This window comes from Otolemur garnettii, unplaced genomic scaffold, assembly GCF_000181295.1.
Source record: "Otolemur garnettii isolate 467f Iridium unplaced genomic scaffold, OtoGar3 scaffold00074, whole genome shotgun sequence".
Classification (NCBI taxonomy): domain Eukaryota; kingdom Metazoa; phylum Chordata; class Mammalia; order Primates; family Galagidae; genus Otolemur; species Otolemur garnettii.
In genome coordinates, this window is record NW_003852469.1 from 5,551,798 (window position 1) to 5,561,414 (window position 9,617).

General features: G+C 41.6%; 1 non-coding gene across 1 annotated transcript; it reads right to left on the reverse strand.

The window, feature by feature from the left end:
- Window positions 1-603: 603 nt before the first annotated feature.
- Window positions 604-710, reverse strand: LOC111726680. Its single transcript, XR_002774397.1, has one exon. It is a non-coding gene; the product is annotated as a U6 spliceosomal RNA (small nuclear RNA).
- Window positions 711-9,617: the final 8,907 nt, after the last annotated feature.

A 9,617-nucleotide genomic window follows, 5' to 3' on the forward strand; every position in this document is an offset into this window, starting at 1 on the left:
AATTTAGCAATGTGTAAAAAAGATTATCCTCCATGACCAAGTTGGATTTATCCTTGGAATACAAGGTTGCTTTAACATCTGAAAATCTATCAATGTAATACACAATACTTACAAAAGAATGAAGGATAAGAAAACATCATTACCTCAATAGACACAAAAAAGGCATTTAACAAAACCCAGTAATCTTTAATAATAAAAGCACTCAACAAACTAGGAATAGAATTTCTCAACCTAATTATGGACGGCTATATAAAAAACATAGCTAAAATAATATTCAATGATAAAGGACTAAATGTTTCCCCCTAAGATTAGACACAAGATTGAGGATGTGTGCTAACCATTGTATTTCATTCAACATTGTATCAGAGGCTCCAGACAGGAGATTAGGTAATCAGAAATCAAAGCTATCCAGATTGGAGAGGAAGAAATAAAATTATTTCTATACACACATGACATGATCTTATATATGAGAAATCCTAAAGAATCCACTAAAAATCTATCAGAATAAACAAATTCAGCTAGTTTGCAGAATACAAAGTCAATATACAAAAATCAATCATATTTCTGTAAACTAACAAACAGTTCAAAAAACATTTTTTTTTAAAAAATATGGACCGCTTCACAAATTTGTGTGTCATCCTTGTACAGGGGCCATGCCAATCTTCTCTGTATCATTCCAATTTTAGTATATGTGCTGCCGAAGCAAGCACTCAGAAAACATTTTTAAAGACATAAAATAGAATCAAAAAATACTTACAAATAAATTTAACAAACATGGAGAAATTTTACACTAAAAACTATAAAACACTGCTGAAATTTTTTAAAAGACTGAAATAAGTATAAGGAAATCCTACACTTGTAGAACAGAAGACTTAATATTATTAGGATTGCATTGACTTACAGATTCAATGGAATTCTATTAAAATTCCAGCTGGCTTCCTTGCAGAAACTGACAAGCTGATCCTAAAATTTTATGGAAATACAGGAACCCACAGCAACTGAAACCATATTGAAAGATAACAAAAAATCCAATGAAAAATCCTCCAATGAATTTGGAGGACTCAAATTCATTTCAAAACTTACTTAGTCTAAGATGGTGTGTTACTGGTATGAAAACAGATATACAGGTCTATGAAATAGATTTGAGAGCCTAGAAACAAAGCTTTATAGCTACTATATTTTCAATAAATATGCCAAGATAATTCGATGGGGAAAGAAGTCTTTTCAACAAATAATGCTAAGACAACTGATTATCTGAAGACAAAGTAATGACATAGATGGAACTCTTAACACTGTACAGAAAAATTACCTCAAATGGGTCATAGACATAAATGTAAAAACTAAGACTATAAAACTCTAAGAATACAGTCATAAATCTTTGTGATCTTGGATCAGATATTTTCTTAGAAGTTAGAGCACTAAAAGCACAAAAGTAATACAATTAAATTTAATTTTATCAAAATTTAAAATGCTGGGGCAGCACCTATGATTCAAAGGAGTAGGGCGCCAGCCCCGTATGCTGGAGGTGGCAGGTTCAAACCTGACCCTGGACAAAAACTGCAAAAAAAAAAAAAGTTAAAAATGTTTGTGATGCAAAAGGTGCCCTGAGGAAGACCAGTGACATAAAGGGTAAAAACATTTGTAAATCACGTACCTGATGAGGGACTTCTATCCAGAACATAGAATAAACTTAATAATGAAAACAGAAACAAGCCGTTAAAAAAATGAACAAGTGAGGTGGCGCCTGTGGCTCAAAGGAGTAAGGCGCCGACCCCATATGCGGGGGGGTGGGGGGTGGGTTCAAACCTGGCCCTGGCCAAAAACTGCAAAAAAAAAAAAAAAATGAACAAGTGATTCCAAAAGACATTACTCCAAAGTTATTAAAAAATGGCCAAAAGACATGAAAATATGTTCAGAACAAACCAAAATCTAGCCATTAGCCAAATGTAACTCAAAACTACAAGAGATAGCCCTTCAGACCATGTCAGATAACTATTATCAAAAAACACAAATCATAACCAGTATTGTCAAGGATGTGAAGAAATTGGAAAGCCTATCTGTGGCTGGTCTATAAAATGGGTACAGGGACTCTGAGAAACAGTTTGGCAGTCCCTCAAAATGTTAAACGTGTAAGCTACCAGTCATTCTACTGCTAGGCCTGTACACACACACACAAAATGAAAACGTGTCTACATAAAACACTTGTACACATGTATGAATGTTCATAGCAAATTTATTCAGAGCTCCATAATCCCTAAATGCCCATCAACTGAGTGAACAGATAAAATGTAGTATGCCCAAACAATGAAACTTCATTCAGCAGTGAAAAAGAATCATAGACACATACTAAGATATGGTTTACCTTGAAAACATGCCAAGTGAAAGAAGCCAGTCACCAGAGACTATATGGAATATGGTAAGGTTTCAATTAAATGAAATGTCCAGAATAGACAAATCCATGGAACAGAAAGATTAGCAGTCACCCAGACCTAGGGGAGATCACGGGATAATAGAATGATAAAAATGTTCTAACATTAGATCCATCTGTTTGGGATACTGGAACAAAATATTATAGACTGTGTGGCATAAACAACAAAAATTTATTCTCTCACATGTCTGGAAGCCACAAGTTCAAGGTCACGGTGTCAGCATATTTGGTTTCTCCTGAGACTTTGGTGGCTTGCAGATGAGTGTCTTCTCACTGTGTCCTCTTGTGGCTGTCCCTGGATCTGTGTGCTGCTTCCTAATCTCCACATCCACAACTTCATTTTACTCTACCTCCCTAAGGCCCCTATTTGCAAATAGTCATATTTTGAGGTACTGTGGGTTAGGATTTCAACATAAGAATGGGTGGACACAATTCAGCCCATAGCAGTGGTGATGGCTGCACAGCCCTGTGAATCCACTAAAAGCTATTCAATTGAGCCATTTAAATCAGTGAATTTTATGACGTGTGTATTACATTTTGTAAAGCAATCATCTCAACAATAGATGATGCATGTATGATTTTCAAGCAATACAGTGAAAGGACACAATTTAGTTTTATAAAAATTTCTTGGCAGCCACATCTAGGATGAAAGTACAAAGAAGTTGGAGACAAAAATGCCAATAAAGGGATGACTATTGATAATCCAGGTTGGGTTTCCTAGAGTCACAACCAGACCAGAGGTGCTAAAATGAAAAGGTAGCAGGCGTCAGTGACTTGCCTAACTAGACAACAACGGCCTCCCAGGAAATAACTCCAAGGCCAAGTTGCAAGGTTGACCCCATGGGCTGGCCACACAGGCAACTGGGGATGTGTGCGTGGGACTCTGAGAAGTCTTGCAAAGCCTTGAAGATCTAACCGACTTAGTGCCTGGAGCCCCAATACCATTTTGAATTATGGCTAAAGCTTTGAACAAAATAAAACCTCAGCTTCTGTGTTACTCAGAAGGAATGGCCCAATGAAGTCACTACCTTTCACTGACATATTTAGCCCAAATGACTGGGGAATCTATGGGCCACTTGGCAAACTCTAAGGGCAGGGACAGGCGTGTAGGTATTGGTGAGGGGGTGGCTGGAATGACAGAGGCAGAGCACATATGCCAATGGGCTTGCAAGGACCACCTGCCCCATGTGGACACCAGGAAGGGAAAAGCTTGCCCATCTCAGGGAGCAGAACAGGAAGGGCAGGGGAACCATGTCACTATACCTGGCTCTCTGAGACAGTGGCCTTGACTTAAAAGGGAAAGAGCTTTCTTAGTTTATTTCTCTTGTTTCTGGTTTAGAACTTGGTTTTCTAATATGGCTCTCTGCTATACCAGAAGTCAAGTACAACCAAGTTGAATAAAGGTATCCACAGAGGGTGACATTCACTCTGCGTGCGCCTGCACCCAAATGTGCATCTCTCCCTCTCATAGACATACCACACACACACAATTGCAAGAAAAATCGATCAGAGAGGCACATTTTTTCTCAGGGCCCTGCATCTTCCTTGCTGTGGTTGTCCTCTCCCCTATAAAGAGCTCAGATTCTCAGCCCCTCTATGCCTTCTCCCTCTCACAATCTGCTTATTTTAAAAACTAGATTCTAATCACTGAAAATGAGGACTCATCCCAGTGTAGAGAGTTGACCCTTGATGACCTCCATTTGATCTAGCACCTCTACCATTGACCCCTCTTCCTGTCTCTGACCCTCTGTTTCCTCATCTAAAAAACAAAAATGAATATAGCAGCATCACCTGTGCTTGCCAGGGTTGTTAGGAAGTTCTCAGGAAGTAATATATATGAAAAAGTTCATGTAAGATTCATATAAGACAGTATTAGGACCCTTCCCTGGGACATTAACACTTGACCACTTCACATTTTTGCAGCATGGAAGTTTAGCTTTGAGCCATGAGGTGACAGAATATTTGGGGGTGAGGGCAAGGCGTCCCCCAGACTCTTGCAATCACACAGAGGCAAGGGCTCCCCTTCTGCCTACATGTAAGATCTCTTCACGACACACCCAGGCAGTGCACACACAAGGGTTTTTAATCCCTAAATCTACTCCAAACTTTCTATTCAAGTCTCAGTTGTGCATTTTCATACCACTTTGGCTCAATGTAGAAGAGGAAAATTCCCATAAAGTCCTCTCCTCGCTGTCCAATGATGGGTTTGATAAGCTGGATGGATGAGGACAAGAGTTTCATTTGTTTTGCGCCATCTGCTGGACTGTAGCTGGAGGTACAGGGTCTGCTCTCCAATTTGCAAAGAGCGGAGAACCTGCCAGTCCCTGTCCCAGGGTGGCAGGGTAGAGGGGTGGGCTGGATGGAAGGCCGGTCCTCACCTGTGACAGGAAGCACCTCCCCAGGACCAGGATGCAGCTGGACCGACCCCGACTCATCTCTCTTCCACAACAGGTAGCAACCTACAAGTAACTGAATGGGTCCCTACCCTCCCAAGACCCCACAAGGTTGGCAACTACTTTATAGATGATAATCCTCACCCTGGACCTTCTTACCAGAGCATAAACCTCTTGAGAGCAGGATGAACATCCTCATTCTTTTTGCACCACTGCCTTCCCCTTCCACTCCCACCTACACACACCCTGTAGGCTGGATTGAGAACAGTGCCCAGTAAATGCTTATACTGGACTGGGCAAGCAGGGCCTCTTCAGCCTCAAAACAGTGAAATTTTAGGTGAGTCTCTACAGCCAACTGAGATTGTTGCAACCTGGGCATACATGGGGAAGCCACTTCCTCCTTTTCCACCCCAGTGAAATGAGGACACTAACCCTAACTGATGACAGCATGAGGCCACAGGTGGACTCTACGCAGGAAGAGTTACTCAGAATCCAACGCATCCACCTGCAGATGCCACTAGGCGCCTCCTCCATGCTGAGGGCAAGTGGGCAGGAGGGAGGGAGCAGAGAAGAGACTTCCATGGTTCATGTCTTCAAAGAGTTTGGAGGCCTCATCAGGGGATAAATTGTACCCCCACAAGAGCAAGCCAGGAGCTGCAAATAACAAACAGGCTATTACACCATAACCCCATGCCAGAGGACACACTGGGGTGATCCAGGAAGCGTGCACAGAGGAGATGCTCATTCCTGATTGGAAAATTCCCCAGGTGTGGCCCCGTTAGGAGTGGCCTAAGACTTGTTAAAGAGACTCATTAACACCTCTGCCTCTAGAGACAAATCCTGTTCTTTCCAGCCCTGCCCCTCCTCATGGATTCAGCTCCTGTATTTCAATTTCTTCCCATGCCATAGAGAACTTCTCCCAGTCAGTCTTGGCTCACCAATGACCTCCTGCTCTCCCAGATGCCTGCAAGGTCTTAACATCTGTACACATGATGAATCACACAATTCTAACCTCAAGTCTTCTGAGGCCACATGTGGCCTCAGTGCCCCTCCCCGACTAGACTGTTAGCTCAGAAAGGGAGGCTGTCTCTCCATGTGGCCTCAGGGCACTGGGAACAGTGCTACCCATGTAGGAAGGGCTCAAAGTATTGGCAGCTCCCACCTCTCAGTGGCCTCCAGCAGAGAAGAGACCAGCCACCATGCTAGCCAGGCAGCAGCTCCAGCCAGGCTCCAGGGCAGTGGCTCAAGCCATTCAGGGACGGGAAGAGGAGGCACATGTGGCCCCTACCTCCAGGCTGTAAGCCTGCCATTCCCTTATTATGACATGGCCTTTCCTACCCCAAGCTGTGTGGTTTTAGGACTTTTCTCTTTGAAGGCAAATCCTAATACTCAACCTTATTTGGGGTTCACCTAGACAGCAACAGAAACAAGAAGAAACAGAGAGACATCACAATCTGGTTTGCCTCGGGTCCTGGCAGGTCCAAGGGCTTCTCATAGACACACAAAAATGTGTCCGTGAAATTCTCTGAAGAGGAAGCTTGCTCTCTCTCTCTCTCCAAGTGTATTTCAAAAATATTATTCCTGCTGGAATGTCAAGACACAAAAAAGTAGTCTCAAATGAAATATAATTTAGAAACATTGAGCTAAAGGAATTTATGTAGATTTTTGTATTTTGTTTTGTCTTACTTCTTTCTCCTGCAGAAACTTTCAGAGCCCTTCATGGGCATTCTAAGTCTCCCAGAAGGGGCTAGAGAACATCCCTCCAAATACATTTGACCACGAAAATGTATCTCTCCCCCCTAGAAAAGCTTAGCAAATGCTGTTTATGACTTTACTTTCAATTTTGTTTTTTTAAGAATCCCTTATAAAGTTCTCAGAGCTATTTTCCCCAGGTATTTCGTGTTTTTTAGAAATTACAATAGCAATATAGATACATACACCAAAATACCAAAGTAAGACCTTCATGGCAGAAAATTTGGGGAATGAAGAAATCTACAAAGAACATTTTAAACCGTGAAAAAGTCAACAGCATTCCAGCCTTGTAAATTTTTTTTTTCTGAAAAAGAATCTTATAGAATGTCTGCTACATGGGAAGATCCATGTGACCTTTCCCAATAAAATATTACCTTTTTGTACCCTGGGTCACACCTCATTTATTGAATCCTAATGATCAAAGATGATTTGCTCCCCCCATAACCCTGAGCATGCCCAAGGCCTCACTAAAATTGACACCCTCAGAAATAAAAGCAAATATGAAACTTTTAAGGGTGCTATGAACACAGGGAGGCAACCAATGGACCAAAGGAAAGCCAGAGGTTCATAAGAAAGGTTGTCACATTTTATCAGGCACCACCAAGTTATCTAAATGCAGTCATGCATTGCTTCCCTACAGAGACGCATTATGAGAAATGCAGCATTAGGTGATTTCCTCCTTGTGTGGACATCAGAGTGTATTTATGGAAACCACATGGCCCAGCCTCCTGCACACTTGGGCTGGGTGGCATACTGCTCCTTGGCTACAAACCTATTCAGCGTGTTCCTGTGCCAAATACTTTAGGCAACAAATATGATGGTCAGTATTCGTGCATCTAAACACACCTAAACATAGAAAAGGTACCACATAAATATAGTATTAAAACCTGAGATTGCCGCTGTCAGTTATGTCATCCATCAATGACCAAAAAGTCATTGTGTAGCACATGACTAGGAACAGAGTTGATTCACAGAAACCAAGAGGCTTCCAGTGTGAAGAGACCAAGGTGAACAGAAAGCAGGAATTCAGAATTTGGGTTTCCTTGAGGACAAAATGAAGAGACAGGATGACACAATATCTGAAGTCATTTTTAATGTGAATATTCAATACTATCACCATTGCTAAATTCTCAGACCAAAACCATTAACTTGGAAAAATGCCTATCCAAGCAGAAGTAGTGATAATTGCAAGGGCTAAATCTACCCTATTTCTCTATCTTTCAGGGACTCATTGCCCTTTCCTTCCCACGTTGTCATATACGTTACGCAGATGAAATCGTATTTTCAAGAAAACTAGTTAGAGGATACAGAAGTTACCAAGGGACTCCACTTGAACAGGCTGTGGTCTGTAGACTGCCTTGGAATCAGATGTGCTTGCACCATGCCTGAGCTCTTTTGCTATTGCAGGCTGCCTCCCAACTACTATTTCCAACTGATTATGCAATAACTTCTAGGCCAGCTAGGAATAAAAATATTAACTGCAAATAATATAACAATGCTAAGAGAGAAAGAGAGAATCAAGGGGAGAGAAGTACTTAATGAGTTTAGCTATTATTCTTTTAAATACAAATTTTCAAGAAATTACAATATTCCAAGGTCCAGAGATCAAACAAAACAGAAAATACAGACAAAAGTGGCCATTCTCTTCCTCAGGCCAGGTAGGGACTCCCTGCAGAGATCCACATGGAATCTCACTAGGGCTGGACAGCCACAAGGAAGGCTACAAGATAGAACAGTCATAGCAGGTTCCTTACACCTAAAACACCCATCCCCACGCCCAGCCCATTTTCTTGGGAAATAGCTCTTAAATCGGTGTTTTGTTCTTTTACTCTCCCGCTGTTCACATTTGCAAGTTCAGCCTCTCAACTGTAACCCTCCTTGCCCTCTTTGCCCTCTTCATGCTCTTCTTGTCTCCAGCCTTCCTCAAGCCTACTCAGGGCTATAAACATCTTAACTGATCATTTTGATCATCTCACTCCCCCACCAAAGCCCTTCACAGCTGCCCACTGAGTACAGAATTCAATTCAAACCCTTCAGTCCAGCACATGCTGCTGTCTGCAATCTAATGTTCTAGCCACTTCCTTTCCTTTCATTCGCATAGCTCTCGGACCCAACCAAAACCCAGCAGGTGAGGCAGCCCATGGATGCAGCACCTTCTTGCAACCTCCCTCAGCACTGAGCAGGCTGGAATCAGGGCATCTGAAGGAGCAAACAGAACAACTAGCACAGCCACTAATGCAGCCTTTACAACACAGATATGTAGAAAATGAGACCAAATCGTCCCTGAAAAAAAAAAAAGAAAGGAGAGAAAAAGCAGTTTTAAAAATATCATGAACAGCAGCCTACTACTGCCTATGTTAAAATACATATTTTAAAAGCCTAAAAGATAATAAAAAGTTTTATCAACAGACATTGTTAGCTGACAGGATCCCAAAGGTTTTTGTGTATTTGTCACTCATCTGCACTTCTCAAATTTTCTGCATGAAATGCTTTTGCAATGATACTGTAAAAACATTAGAAATTAATAGGAGATTGCTTTTGTAGCGTGCAGAGTGATTTTGCACACAGTCCTGGGCTACTTTATGATGTCACCGAGACCATGTGCTGGAGAACCCTTGTCGGGCACATCTTCTGTAAGTTTGAAATTATTTCCAAATAAAGTGTCATAATAATGATAACAATCTACTATAATTCTGAGGTAATTTTTCTGAGCACAGACATGGGATAACAAGAGGTATAAGTGAGTTCCCCACATCAAAAACTGGCAGCATGAAGCCAAGGACCCTGACCTGTTCATTCAACCTTCCGGCCTGCTGCCTTTAGACCCTGCTGCTTTGCAGCAAAACCTCCAAGGCCTACAATTCCCTTTGTGAAACTAAACCACAGAAAGAAAGAACCCTTGTCTGGCAGCTAAAGGCAATCTGCCAATTTATTTCCATCCTTCATCCAATTCTAAGTTAGCCAACTAAGTGAAAAAGGTAACCAGAGACAGGAGAGAAGGCCACTGATAAGAATGCCAGACAAGGAAATAAAACATTCAAGAG